At 41.6% G+C, this 15,725-nt stretch overlaps 1 protein-coding gene across 10 annotated transcripts in view; it reads right to left on the reverse strand.

Annotated features, from left to right (window-relative positions):
- MYO6 (myosin VI) overlaps positions 1–13,034 on the reverse strand; it is a 136,503-nt gene extending 123,469 nt beyond the window's left edge. For 7 of the 10 annotated variants that reach the window (XM_020785828.3, XM_020785827.3, XM_020785826.3 and 4 more), the window contains exon 1: positions 12,898–13,034. The gene's annotated coding sequence lies outside the window, so the exon portion shown is untranslated. The remainder of the gene's footprint in view (positions 1–12,897) is intronic. The other 3 variants (XM_078385625.1, XM_020785824.3, XM_078385630.1) reach the window with 1 other exon arrangement.
- Between the last annotated feature and the right edge of the window lie 2,691 nt (positions 13,035–15,725).

Consider the following 15,725-nt stretch of genomic DNA (forward strand, 5'->3'; position numbering starts at 1 on the left):
CCAAGGTTCGCAAAAGTAACCATCTCTATATGGCTCTTTGTGTGTGTGTGTGTGTGTGTGTGTGTGTGTGTGTGTGTGTGTGTGTGTGTGGATGGATGGACAGAATTTACCCAGAGTAACTCCTGGGCACATGTAAGTAATGAAGCTGGACAACTTTGACCCTCCATTTTGTAAATTATAAAATCCAACTACAAACTCTGAATTGTCTCTATTATGGATGACTCCTGCATATGTGGAGATATTTTTAGATGCTGGATTAGGTAAAAAAGAAGTTAATAGGAGTCAAAATGAGTACGCATCCACAGAAAAAAGAAAATGTGGTTCTGGCCACAAAGTCAAGCCGCCTTTAAAACCAAGACACAACATTTATAAATTGGATGTTTTTTATTAATTATTGAATAACATTTTGATGAAACATCTCATAAGCAAGTTTATATTTAAAAAGCAACAAAAATAGACTTTAACCTTTCATGGTTGCAAGAACACACTTCAAGGTCTGTGACCAAAGCTGAACAAAACATTAAAAGCCAAAAGGATGTTCTTTTCCCTGAATAAGCATTCCAGCGGTCAGGGACTGTCTAGCTCCTCACCCCTCCTTTTCATGATTAGCAGATGATAAACAAGGCATGCAAAAAAAAAAGTAGAAATCATGTAAATTGCAGCATCTACATAAGTAACACAAGTAGCAACATCTGGCCTATTTGACACAGAATTCTAAGTTACTGTACTTCTAAGATAAGGATAAGAGAAAACCACTAACAATAATGGCTCCTAACCACTCCAGGGATAAATGTATAGAGTATGGATTTCTTCAAATACTAATTTTTGGTGCAATGCTTTATATTATTGCTTCATTATACAGTACTATTGTGTGTCTGCATATTCTGTGCTATCAAGTCAGAACCAACTTATGGCGTCCCTAATAGGGTTTTTCAAGGTAAGTGAGATATTTAAGGAGTGGTTTTACTAGTTCCACACACACATCCCAGTGAATTTCCATGGCCAAGTGTTCCCCAGAGTCCTAGTCTGTCATTCTCTCCACTACACCACACTGGGAACCTTTATGCTATTATTTGGATTTATTTTTCCACCTAACCTGTGTCCCTTTATTTCAACTCAACTCACATTAAACTAAAAGTAGCATAACTTTCTACAACCAGCATTTTCTCTCAGCTACATGCACAGATTTTTTTTTTACTTCAGCGTCTAGTCCAAGCATTTAATAATGAAATGAGCACACTTACTGTATTGCAATTTCAATGTACTATTTCAGAGAGAGAAAAGTTTCATTTCACACAAAAGGGAGCGGAAAGAAGCCACAAACAAAAACGTCGTCCTGTGTAACACCTTTTAGAAAATGCCAGAAGGCATTTGTTAGTCCTATTGTAGCCAATCCACAGAAAGTCTTGGGCACCTCAAAAGCTAACAAGTTTTATTAGACAGAAGCTTCCACAGACTGCAGCTGAAGAAGGTGGCTGCAATTTACAAAAGCAGAGGTCAGACAGAACCTGCCACACTTTTTTGTTTAACAAAATTCACCTTTTGGTTTAATTATTTTTTCTGCAAGAGCAAGATCACAAAAACTAAAAGCCTGACAAGCCCTCTGGAGTTTCTCATTTGAAACTGCACTTCTGTTTCAGTTTACATTAGAGATGAGTAGGAAAGGCTGAGAAGAGATTTCAAGGAGACAGGGGAGACTGGAAGAGAAAAGTAAGCAGAAAGTTTCTCAGCAAAAGCACAACTCCCCCCAGATAACACTGCTCACACAATCCTGTCTCACGTTAACTGCCTTCCTCACCCTGGCTGACCTTTTCCTACAAAAACAGTCTTCCTTAAAACATGTGCCCTGCTGCTTGAAAACACAATTCACACCTTTGTTTAGAGAACAGCTCAGCTTCCAATAGGGAGCTTCCAATAGGGAGCAGCATCCTCTTCCCTGAATAGCTTTCAATAAGTTCAAAGGTGAAAGTGACCAGGGTACAGTCTGGGGCACGCTGAGAAGGTGCTACACACTTGCCCTGAACTCCCTTCTCCCTTATGTACTCCCATATAAGTGAATGGTGGTCATTTCCTGATCAATCACTACAAAATAGGGTGAAGTGCTTGCAAAACCCACCCGCCATCCATCCTGGATATTGCCCAGATATGACTGAGAGAACCTTAGGAGGCAGAAATCAATTATACTCTGCAGGGACACTTGCAATATATCACCTGTACACTCCACTTTCCTGGCACAACCAGGCACAATTCAATAACAAACACTGTTGCTTCTTACAGAATACACCCAGCAAATGGCTTTTATAAAACATAAACCCTAACAGTTGAGAGCAACAAAATCCAACTTTTTAGCTCTTGGGCAGTGGTGGTACACAGCAAGGCAGACCCCTAAACCTTCTGGTCCACCAGCTACTGTGGACTTCAATTCATAAATTCCTTTAGCATTAGTCACACTGGCTGGGATTTCTGGGAGTTGAAGTCCAAAACAACTGGTAGGCAAAAGGTTAACAAGTCCTGCCCTAAATCAAAGTTTCTGTAATCCACTCTGACTGGCTTTGTACATTAGGAGGGATAACTTCACTCATAAAGCAAAATATTTGCTTTCAGTCATCTCTGGTGGAGAGGGAAAAAGAGCTTATGACAAGAGATGAACAATGTGCATTTCAGGAAATCACTCTATGCAGGAGTAGGCAAATGAATACCTTTACAATAATGTGTGTGTGTGTGCACACGTACAGACATGTGTGCACACAAGTGATGTTCAAGATCAAAGGTTTTCCATTTTAAAATTAAGTCAAAGTGCCACCAAGGAAAGGAAAAGAGATGAGTCACACCCACTTGGTGATTTAGTTCTGCAGATCACTTTTCAAAAACACAGTGTTCCAACCAAATGTTTTAAGAAAGCTAACACAGCATAAAGTGCTGAAATGTCAGTACAAGACAAATGACGCTTGTCAAGAAGTAAGACTGGTGGCAGCACTACAGCAGGTTGCCAGGCAAAAGTTCCAACACATGCCAGCCTCTGTATAGAAGTGCACACATTAATCATTGATACATGCATATTAAGTTCCACCAATTTAACTGTTAAGCATACCGTATTTTTCCGTGTAAAAAAGGGCACTTTTTCCTTAAATAATTTGAGAAACAACTGAGGGTCATTTTATACACTGAAGGCAGCTCTTTACCGCTACCGTTTGCGAAGGAACAGGGCTCAGCAAAAAGGGAACCCTTTGATCCCAGCCTTTTCTAATTTGGGTTTAGAAAAGGGGCTGGGTCATCTTATACACTGGGTCGTCTTATAAACGGAAAAATACGGTATGTTGCAATACAGCACAAAGTTAACCTTCTTGCCTAAAATCTGGGAAATAATAATAATAAAAGAGATCAGAGTGAGAATAAAGAGTGTGGCCTTCCAAATGCTGTTGAGTCCTCTCACCATTGGCATGATGGGATTTGTAAACCATCAACATCTGAAAGACCACATGGTTCCTACCACTGGATTTGAGGCCTTCTTACTCCCATAAAACAAGATGTCCAAATAGGCATATTCTCTCCCACCCAAATCTCTGCCTAGTTCACAGTTCTACCACAAAGAAATATCTGATCCATGACCCAGAGAAGTTTTGTTCTTTGACGGCGCGAGAATGAACACTGGCTCCCATGTATTAAGTGTAGCCCATGTTCCTAATATAGATGCTTTGATTCATAAATAATGTATTTTATGGTAATTTTTGCTACTCGGCATAGACAGAGAAGGAAGAGAAACAATTAAGATGTACTATGTCCCTTTTAGAAGCTGCAAGAGCACTGCATCTCCTTCAAACCAGTCATGGTTCAATTTTGTTTTGCTCTTCACCCAGCTTACTTTGACCATAACAACTCAAAAGGTACATACCAGAATGATGTAATGTGAAAGCAAACAGAACAATTATTCTATTTATAAAGTACAGTACCTGTTCATTCAAGAAGCATTTTTCATGCCTTTTAATTAATTATTCACTTGCTCACACTAACTTAGAAGACATATGCATCACAGGACAATTTGCATGGCTGAATACCTACTGAGATGTCCTGTGACCTGTCACTACAGCCTTCTTGGTACTAGCCCTAGATCAACCCAGCAACATTTCCAAATTGCTTCAGTGTCAGCCCCTGAACTGTTACTCATCCAAACAGCCATGGTTCCCAAGGTTTTCCTTGTCCCAGTAAGTCAACAAACTGAACAAACTGAGTGAGAAAGACCAGTTTTACTCCAGCATCACTACAGAAACTCATAAGCTCTCTCAAAGTTTGCACTTGTTCCTATTCTCTAGATCAGTGGTCCCCAACCTTGGGCCTCCAGATGTTCTTGGACTTCAACTCCCAGAAATCCTGGCCAACAGAGGTGGTGGTGAGGCACATTTAAGTTTAGCAGCACAGCAGCCATTAATGATTTCAGTCAGCTGTTGAATAAGGAGGGTTAGAAATCATGGGGAAAGACTTAAATGTGCCTCTCCAATTTCACTAGTCCCTCTGGGGGACTGTCATGCTAGTAATGGCAGGATAGCCCCCAGCAGCAATGACCTGGATCAGCTCCAGTACTTTTAAGAGGTCGTGAAAAGGGAAAACTACAACAGATGCAAGCCCTCTCTTTCACTCTCATGGTGAAATTCTATCTTCTCCACCATTCTTAAGACACAGAAGGGCTCAAGGCCTGGGCTTGGCCACCACAGCTGCCAGCCAGGGCAAAATACCTCCATGATTAAGCAAATAACATGAAAAGCAAGCAAGAGGCAAGTAGCAGGCTTTGATTCAAGCCCTGCCCTGAAACCTTTTGATTAGAAATAGGAACACTTATGACTAACCTGGTCACAGCGCCAAGTCCCAATGGACAGAGCAGGCAAGTCTGTAAATAAACTGCAGCTACCTGGTATCAGGTGTTTCCATGCTCAGATCAGAAGAACCTGACCTCATTCAGCACAATGACAAGTGCCGCTGGATATATCCTGATACAGGACAGCATCAGAAGCCAAAGGACCTTACCAGTACACACCTTCAATGGAAGAAGTCATTAAGTGACTTCCATTGCACGGCTGATCTTAGCTTCAAATCTGAGATATTAGGACCAATATGTTCCGCTACTTGAACTGGAGCAGAAAATGGTGCTCATTCTCACAAGTTCACATTGTACAAGCCAGCTAAGTTGTTTTGGCTCTTCAGAGGAAAAGTCCCACCAATGCCAATCTCCACTTTCCTGGTGGTTTGAAAAGAAAATAATAGTACTGACATAGGTAACAATTTGCTGTCTTCCCGTGGTACGCCAGACCTGCTGCCCAAGGTTTTGCTCTGTCTCATGGTAGGATCAGGTCTGCTACATAGAGTCTGAATATTACTGGTGCACCAAAGGAAGATGGCTATAGTTGCCTTTCCAGTTTGACTTGTAACTCAGATGCTGGACCATGTTTTCTGAAGTCCTGACAAGACTTTCTGACCTTTACTAGCCAACAACACTGCCTCACCTCTTCATCCCTCTCCCATTAAACATAACTTGTTTTCTTTCTGCAAACTGGACTCTCCTGAGTATTTCTAAAGGTGGGGCAAGATTACAGTTTTGTCTTCACTCAATGAAACTTTACAGTCAACATACTAAGTTGAACTTGCACAAGTAAATTCCTCCTACTGTGCTCTACTGATCATTCATAAGAGCTACACAGATTTGCATTTCGCAACTACTGCCTTGGGAATTCCTGGAGTCACAGTCCAGAAACACACATCTGCACAACTCTGGTATTTAGATACCTCACAAAGTCCAAATGGTTTTTCAGCAACAAACTCACATGATAAAAACATTCAGAATATAACAGAACACTTCAGACAACCTACTCAGTTCTTGGGCATCACTACTGAGGTATTCACAAAATAGGATTGAATTCATTTTGCTTCTCCTCTTAAGAATATGAAGAATATAACGTGATCACTTCTCTCTTCCTGTAGCAAATGTTAAAAGAAGCAACCTTCCACCTCTACTTTCCCCCACCCAACTGAAATAGCTGGGTATGTATTCAAATAGCTCTTCTTTCCCCAAAAGACATCACTTTTTCTTATTCCTTATTCCTCATTCTATTCCTTATTCTATGGTCAGAATTTTATTTCTTATTACTGACATAATGTGCAAATGCCTAGATACAGAGGGGGCAGGAGAGAGATGAAATCTAGAGGACTTTAAAACAACCCACATCAACAATTTATAATGTACTTGGAGTTCTGGCAGACCTGTTACTGAAAGTAGACTGAAGAGACAGAATCTCACTTTCCACCTGCCTGTTAAGCTTTCTTGTGCTGCAAGTACAACACATTAACTCAGTTGACAACCTTTGTACTCTCCTGAACTTCAGATCAGGTTCACGGGTCATTTTATAACTTAATGACTTCAAGAAATTACCTCACTTTCCAGAGGAATCCTTCATCCTATTGCAGTGGGAGCTAGCTACAGATACCATGTAGTCTGGAGACTAATGTCATCCAGGCTTTGAATAATATTTTCCAGTTCACAATCTACAGGTTCATTCGTCCACAATATTTCACCTACTTGAGTAGGAGCTTATTCTCTAGGTTTATCTTTGTAATAGTTTAAGTTACTTTGCTTCCAACTCAAAGAATGAAAGCAATTCCACTTTCTAGAAAGAAAGCCCTTGAGCCACATGCAGCACTCAGGTCATTCAACAGCAGGTATGCTTATTACGGATGCTGAAGACACACCAGATATTTCAGAACCTGATGAGGTCCCATCTACAGAGCACGCATAGGGAATCCTGGACTATGGGGGAAGGGAGTCCATTAATAAGATGATGTGAGGCTGTCACATGAAATGCAACACTTTTTTTAAGTTAAATTATCTTCATTTGTGTCAGAAGTATGGAAGGAACCCTATGGATCACTGAATCCAGCTCCTGTAAAAGGAGGCATGGTGGGAAATTGAACTCCCGACCTATGGCAGTCAGGACATTAAACCACTGAGCTATCCAGCAGCTCATTTGTAAGCCACCTTGGGTCCCATTTTGAGAGAAACCTGGGGTAGAAAATAGATAGATAGATAGATAGATAGATAGATAGATAGATAGATAGATAGATAGATAGATAGATAGATAGATAGATAGATAGATAGATAGATAGATAGATAGATAGATAGATAGATAGATAGATAGATAGATAGATAGATAGATAGATAGACAGACAGACAGACAGACAGACAGACAGACAGACAGACAGACAGACAGACAGACAGACAGACATAGAAAAAATATCTCCAGGTATGACCATGCATTAGTCTGCTTACAGAACTAACTAGAGTCTTGAGTCACCTTAAAGATGATCAAGATTTATTGGGCACATATTTCTGGAGGCTGAAGGCCAGAGATGCTTACACCAAACAAAGCCTGGTAAGTTTTAAGGTGCCACAAGACTCTTCATTGTTTTTTCAGTAAACTTTGCCTAGTGTCAGAACAACAATGGACTGGCTGAAACTTTTGGCACACAAATTTATTGTGAAGTTATCACTTACAGGTGTGTGTTGTTACAGTTTTGGGATAAAGTCAAACAAACAGTGGCAGGCTCCAAGGAGTTAAGACAGTTTTTCACAAGGGGCTTTGTGATTACCCAACATCACCTGTCACTTGTTTTCTATATACAGCTGATCAATAGGCAGAATCCATCACAGTTTCATTTTTTAAAAAAAGGTTGGGCAACATGGAAGAAAGCACAGGCAAAAGAAATGAAAACAGTCCTTAATATTTCACAGCACTGGCCACTGGTGATGTTACCCATCAATGCTGCTTTTCCAAGAGCCACGATTCATGCAAAATGCAAATTCAAAATGTGAAGGTTGAATTCTCTGTGATAAGCATCCCAAAGCATAATGAGCTGTAACGTCATTTTGGCAGCATCTCTATGACAACTGGAGGAGGGGGGCTGAATCTCAGTGGCAGAGCACAAGCGTTTGCATGTATAAAGTCCCAGGTTCAGTTTCCAACATTTTTCAGGTAGGAAGAAGAAAGAAGCTAGGCAGAATTCCAAGGGATCTGCAGTCTGTCAGAGTTGGGCTAATAGTATTGTCTCAGGCAGGTTTTTATGCACCTAAGGTGCCTTGTAAACTGCATGGACAGATTTATCTGTTTATAAAAAGCATATCAAGATGGACATCTGATCTGAATAACACTGCTTGAGCAACTCAGCTTTGCCCAAGTTTGACACACAAATGTAAACTGCACAGAGGAAAGTTTGGATTTCCAAAGCACAGACCATCAAACTGTATTTAAAATTAAAAATGGCTCTGCTCAATACTTTGGCACTACACTTATGGTTCTGCTTAGATACATATAACACATTTAAAATCTTTAAATTTCAAATCTGAACAGAAACCGGATTTTGCTATAACGTATTGTAATTGTGTTTTGTTGTTTTCGTTAAGTAATTTGTCACGGCCTGCATGCTAAAGGAATACATTGAATTCAAATTCAAAAAAATTCAATACACTAACAGGAATGTCATGAGATGCACAGATAATTACCACTGTTACTTACTGTATCGATCCAAATTAAAGTTATATGCACAGTTCAGCTCTCATAATGACCCCTCTGAATTCCTATTATCTTTTGTTCTCACCCTGTTACAGATACAGTTGTCATAGAGATGCAGTCAAAATGACCTTCCAGCTCATTATGTTTTGGGACGCTTATCACACAGAATTCAGCCCTCACATTTTTGAATCTGCATTCCTCATGAACTGTGACTCTTCTGATGATTAACATTGCAAACAAAAACTACTGTACTTCTAAATATTAAGGTCCGTTCACTATAGAAGAGTTGTTTTTAGAACATCCCTGTGGTAAGACTGTCTTGTTTGCTCAACCATGTTTTTCTGCCAACTCCTACCACATTCAATGTGTGTGCTGTGAACCAAATGCAACTTTATAAACAGCGCTAAGAAAGTCGCTTTTAAGAATAATGTACCTAACAACATGCTGAGGCCATCAACCTCTGGGCTCCTGAGCATCTCTGAACGGCAAAGATGGAAGGAACGTAAAGGGTAATGGAGTCCAACGCCCTGCTGTTGCAGATAATCTACAGCACTTCTAACTGATGGCCACCCCAGCCTTTGTTTCAAAAACTGAAACACAGGAGTCCTCCACCTCCTGAGGTAGTTCTGCCTACTGCCAAACAACACTATCGGGAAGTTCATTTTATGGTTAACGTTTAATTTTTAAAAATGGTTTCTACTAATTTGAACCCATTAGTCCAGCTCCTACTTAGTTCATCCTACCATTCTGGATCACATGGGCATGTCATTACAGTAAGTTTAAAAGTAACTTCCCATGCTTTCAAACATGGGCCACTAGAAGAGCTGCAGATTCCCAAAAAGGAAGCAAGGACACCAATTATTGTGTGTGGGACCTCAACTCACACATCACAGGTTGGAAATGTTGTCAGACTGCAACTTCTAGCAGACAATGTGAGGGAATATGGGAGTTTCCCCAACCCTGCTACAGGGAAATAGATTATGAACATCTGCCCTTGGCACAAAGGCTCAAGCCTTCACTTCAGGTATTTGGCGGAACTGTCAGGCAACAGAAACCAGGGCACACATTTTATGTGGCACCACCCACACCTGTAGAATGTCTGAAGCTATTTTCCGCTCATTTACATAAGAACATAAGAGCCATCTGCTGGATCAGGCCAAGAGCCCATCTAGTCCAGCTTCCTGTATCTCAGAGTAGCCCCACCAGATGCCTCTGGGAGCACATGAGACAGTTAGATATCTGTCTACTGACATCACTCCCCTACATCTGGCATTTGGAGGTCCCTTCCTTTTAAGCCTGGAGATTATACATCCCCATCATGGCTTTGTAACCTGTGATGGATTTTTCCTCCAAGAATCTGTCCAATCTAGGCTAGATGCCATCACCACATCCTGTGGCAAGGAGTTCCACAGACGAACAACACGCTGGGTAAAGAAATATTTTCTTTTGTCTGCTCTCACTCCCCCAACACACAATTTGAGTGGATGTCCCCTGGTTCTGGTATTATGTGAGAGGGGAAAGAGGTTCCCTCTATCCACTTTATCCATCCCCTGCATAATTTCATACATCTCAATCATGTCCCCCCTCAGGTACCTTTTCTCTAGACTAAAGAGCCCCAAATGCTGTAGCCTTTCCTCATAAGGGAGGTGCCCCAGCCCAGTCATCATTTTAGTCACTCTCTTCTGCACCTTTTCCAGTTCTACTATGTCTTTTTTTGAGGTGCATCAAGCAGAACTATACGCAATACTCCAGGTGCAGCCTTATCAGCGTTTTGTACAGTGACATTATCATGTTGGCTGTTTTATTTTCAGTCCCTTCTTTAATGATACCTAGCATGGAATTGGCTTTCTTCACTGCCGCCACACATTGGGTTGACACTTTCATCGAACTGTCCACCAGCATACCAAGATCTCTTTCCTGATCCGTCATGGATAGCTCAGAACCCATCAGCTGATTTTCTGCCCCAAAACTTTACATTTTCTTATACTGAAACACATTTGCCATTTTGCCACCTATTCTCCCAGTTTGGAGAGATCCTTCTGGAGCTCTTCACAATCCCTTCTGGTCTTCACCACCTGGAAAAGTTTCGTGGCATCTGCAAACTTGGCCACCTTACTGCTTATCCCTGTCTCCAGGTCATTTATGAAGAGGTTGAAAAGCACCAGTCCCAGGACCGATCCCTGGGGCACATCGCTCTTCACCTCTCTCCATTGGGAAAATTGCCCATTGACGCCTACTCTCTATTTTGTAGTTCTCAACCAATTCTCAATCCAGAAGAAGACTTGCCCTCTTATCCCCTGGCTGTGGAGTTTTCTCAGCAGCCTTTGGTAAGGGACCACGTCAAATGCCTTCTGAAAATCCAGCTAGACTAACAAAAGCCTGTTGACTTTTTCAAAGAATTCTAAAAGGTTTTGAGGCAAGTCTTACCCTTACAGAAGCCATGCTGATTTTCACTCAGCAAGGCTTGTTCTTCTATGCGTTTTAAGATTTTATCTTGGATGAGGCTTGCCACCATCTTCTCTGGAATAGGTGTTCGGCTAACCAGCCTGAAGTTTTCTGGTTCCCTTTCCTATATTTTATAAACATATTATCCCCTAAGAAAACCTCTGCTTTTTTAACTCCCTTTTTTGGAGCAAGAAAACAGTATCAAAAGTCTCATGCTTTTTATTGTAGCAAACACAGTTTTTCTGCTATATACAGTAAGCTGAAATGTGCACCTCAACTACAAGAACAAAAAGCTATCCAGCAAATGCTTATCTGTACTCAATCTGCTCTTCAGTCTTTTGAGGAAGTCTGTCATAAATACAAATAAAGTCCATTTTTTACCCACAACAAAACCACAATATTTCCCATTCACTTCCCTTATTCTTCACTCTCTCTGATTAAAACAGTAAGACCTCTGGAACATCTTTGTTAACACTAGGAGGGAATCATGTTTCAAATGGCTCATCAGATTCTGAATTAATTAGCAAGCAACCTGCTAAATTAATGAAGGAGGCAGGCAAGGTAACAACTGGCCAGAAAGAAACACAGCACAAGCATTGTCTTGTGGAACCATGTCTCCTTAGGTTAAAAACATTTTCTGTTTTCCAATTGTTATAAACTTCTTGAGAAGCAGATACTATCACAAATTGTAAGGCTAAAAAAGCATCTGCTTCATAATTGCTGTTATTTATTTAATTGCTGTTCCACCCCAGGCATAAGAGTAACTAAAAATCTGCATTAGAACACACAATAAAATCACACATTACAAATATCTAAAATTATGAACCTATAATCACATTACACAAGTAAAGTAAAGCATTGTACTCCCTCCTGGGCAAACAACAGAATATAAAATATCACTTTCTCCTTTCTATATGATCACTTCAAGTAGGCCAATTGAAAGGAGCGAAGTACTTTTTTCCAGAACCGGAAGTGTCAACTTTTTTTTAGGTCAAAAGTTCTTCAGCCACTCCCAATCACTAGTACTTCCTACCAAGAGCAATTATTGCATCTAAGCAGAGGCCAGTAATTGACCTGCAACAAGGGCTCCATCACAGAGATATAGATCAAAATGCACTGAAGGAATAACAAAATGAGTACCTGTCACATAAAACATTAGGTATGGCACATAAACACGTGCATATACATACATTGGACTGGATACAGCTGTAGTCCTGTTTCGAACACAAGACACTGGATCAACAGGACCTTACAGAAGCCTTGACTATGGTGATACCTGTAAGTTTCAGTGGGTCTACTCTAAGTAATATGGATCCAATTCAACTTATTCACTGGGTACATAAAAAGGGGGGGTACCGAGTGTACACGAATAAATCTTGTATATATTTATAATATTTAGAAAGAGCAATTGAGTCTAAGGTTTGTGCGTTTGGAAACTGATGGAGTCAGCGTTTATGGAAGCGGTCCTCGGAAGGGATGGGGCGGCTACAACTTCTCAAAACAAAACTTCCACGTCGTTTAAAAGAGAGGGGGAAGAAACTCTCTCTCGGTGGATCCGAATCGTTCACCTCGGAGAAAGCCAAACAGAATTCACAGCATCCCCGTCCCTGCAACCACGGACACCACCAGGAGGGGGGGGAAAACAGAAGAGGTCAGAAGAAACCCTGGGAAAGTAAGCAAGGCGAAGCCGCAACGGGAGAGGGAGAAGCGCGCAGAGGCCGGCCGGCCGGCAGGGGAAGGAAGGAGGAAGGGAGGGAGGAAGGGAGGGAGAGAAAGCAACTCCGGGTGAAATCCAGGGAGGCAGCCCTGAAATGCTGGGGGAAACGAGGGCATCGCCCGCCCGGCCACCCACTTGCCACAGTAGAGAGAAGGGAGGGAGGCCAACCCGTGCCCAGTTTACCTGCCTTCGTCGCAGCCGCCGCAGCTCCCCGTCCGTCCCCAGCTGATGCCGATGATGCCGACTCGGCCCCCTTCGCTGCGCGGCTCCGGCGGCTCCCGACTCCGCCCCCGCCTTCCCCCGGGAGCCAAGTCCGCCCGGGTTGGGATGACGGGGAGGTGGTGGTGAGCAGGGCCTCCGCTGACGTCACAGCCAGCCGGCCGCCGGGAAAGCGAGAGCTGGTGCCGGCCCGAGCAGCTGCTGCTCCTGCTGCTGCTAGACCGCACTGTACTTGGTCCTTGTCAGAGTCCCATGCCAAAAGCTGTGGAGCATGCGCCTCAGATGGGCTCTCTCTCTCTCTCTCTCTCTCTCTCTCTCTCTCTCTCTCTCTCTCTCTCTCTCTCTCTCTCTCTCTCTCTCTCTCCCCTCAAGGCGCATGCTCCGTGGTAGCAAGGAAGCCGGTTGCCTTTCCTATGTGCTGGTCGGGAAAGTTTCACTAAAAGCCTGGAAAGAAAAAAAAAATGGTCATATTCTGTGAGGGGAGAAAACCCGCTGGATAAAAGGGGCTCTTGAGGGGCCAAGTAAACTCAGGCCTTCTTATTGTAGGCACTGGCCTACGTATCCTTGTCCCAAGAGAGGTGTAGGGGGAATTTGGTCCTCCAGCCCTTTGGGACTTCAACCACCCCGGTTGCCCAGGCCAGCCTGACCAGGGTTATTAAGGGTTTGTGGGAACTGGAGTCCAAGCCCTCTGGAGGGCCACAGGTTGATCCCCAGAGTGTGGCTAAGCGTGACACGGGGCTTCGAAACGTTTAAAAAGTGTGGATGATATAGTGTCGGTCTCCAGTGACACATCCTTATAACTTCACGATCTTTTCTACATTAGTTCCTTCATTGCTTCTCTTCCAAGTCTGTCTTAAGATTTTTGTGGGGTTCAATCTATTCAGATTTATGGTTGGACCAACTATACAAAATCTTTCACTATTTCAATTTCTTTATCATTGACATTAAAGTGGTATGCGTAGTTCTTCTGTAGTCATGATTTTTATGTTCTTAATGTTCAAGCATAGTCCTGCTTTGGCTCTCTAAAAGTTATTTTAAATCATTGCTGTTTTCTTCCTCTAAGATGGTGTCACAGAATCATAGAATGAAGTTCCACCAATTCTCGCTCCTCCTTCATCTGAATCTAGGACATTATAGAATGATTTTGTCATTTCAGTGTATTTTTGTATGTAAAAGTAAAAATGTTAACTAGGTTACAAGTGAAGATCATATCTGACTGAATATGTTTCTGTTTTTGGAGGACATTTTATTTATTTTCTAAAACAGGTTTCTGAGGTTCTTTCCACATTTTTTGTTTTTTGTCTGCCCCACAGGAGTGGAAAAATTCCTTCCCAACACAAATTTATAACATAATAATATATACACTTAGACTACATACTAAGGGGAAAGGGTGAATGTATAACATATATTTTCATTGTAAAAATGCACGGAATGGAAGATCAAAAAGCAGATAATGGTAGTTTGAAGAGAGTATGGGTGATAATATCCAGTGGCCAGTCCAGAGTTTCCTGTTATTGAAACAAGTTCTGGAAAAAAAATTCTTTACATTTTACTCATGTGACACAGAAGTGTCACTCTTCGTTACCATAGCTGACCTGCACATTTTTTTCAAATTAATGGTGGATAGTAGTACCTGATCTGAGGCACAGGGAGGCAGCCATGAAATAACACTTCCATCTCTAATATGATGCTAGCTTCCCTATAATGGGTGCTGGAATTCCACTGTCTGGCTTTTCTAACACTGAAAAAGCAGTGACCGGAACCACAGGACATACAGTACAGAACCCATATCTAAAAAAAATTCTGAAAGAGTTTAAAGAGAATTGCACTGATTGCTGCCTAATTTAAATATGTTCATGCTATGTGGGCACCATTTTAATGCCAAATCAATATATGCAAAATATTTGTGGATCAGAGTTCAGCTGGGTTATGGATCTCTATTTTACAGTAGACAGTTTACACTGTTTTAATGTTTTGAAATTGTTTTACCTCTTCTGAATTTGTTTTACTGTTAAATGGTCTAGTGATGTCTAAATCATACCTCAGCATCACCCTAGATCCTTGGATATAGGACAAGATAGAAATTAAGTGAGCACAAACACAGTCCTATCCAATTTGTATCCAAATATTTGCTATACATAGGTCCAAGCTGATTCGAAGTGGCCTGAACTGACTTGTTCTCAGGTTTCTGCAGATATCTGTATGAATTTGTGTGTCTCCAGATGGGGAAAAGGAAAACCCTGAAAATGTTGAAACTAAAAGGGCTGTGACTTCGGATGAGTGGCACAACACAGTGCTATCAACTGTGGAAATTTGCTGGATTTTCAATTAGTAGTGAAAGCTCCTAATAGCTTCCTTCTTCTGTTCTGTCTCCTCATCCTCTACAACAACTGTACAAGCTGCAGCCTTTCCATAAGTTCACTTTGCATTAGCTAGCACCAGGCATTGGAAAATAGAATAGGATGCTGGAGCGATATAGTTCCCATTGCAACCCTAACCTGTCCAATCAAAGTTTAAACAACTGTGTCAGTCATCCATCCCACGTTCACACAGTTGTCAGTGTAATGAAGACTCAGTGTGGCTAACCTAAAGAAAAGAAAATTCCAGGATTCAATAGGTGTAATAAATAATCTACAACTCTGCCATGCATGCATGAAGGCAAAATGGCTATAGCGGTGGATTTATTTATTTATTTATTTATTTATTTATTTATTGTATTTATACCCCGCCTATCTAGTCATTTCGACCACTCTAGGCGGCTGGATTAAATGGGGTTGGGTGGGGTTGATCTG

This window comes from Pogona vitticeps, chromosome 1, assembly GCF_051106095.1.
Source record: "Pogona vitticeps strain Pit_001003342236 chromosome 1, PviZW2.1, whole genome shotgun sequence".
Classification (NCBI taxonomy): domain Eukaryota; kingdom Metazoa; phylum Chordata; class Lepidosauria; order Squamata; family Agamidae; genus Pogona; species Pogona vitticeps.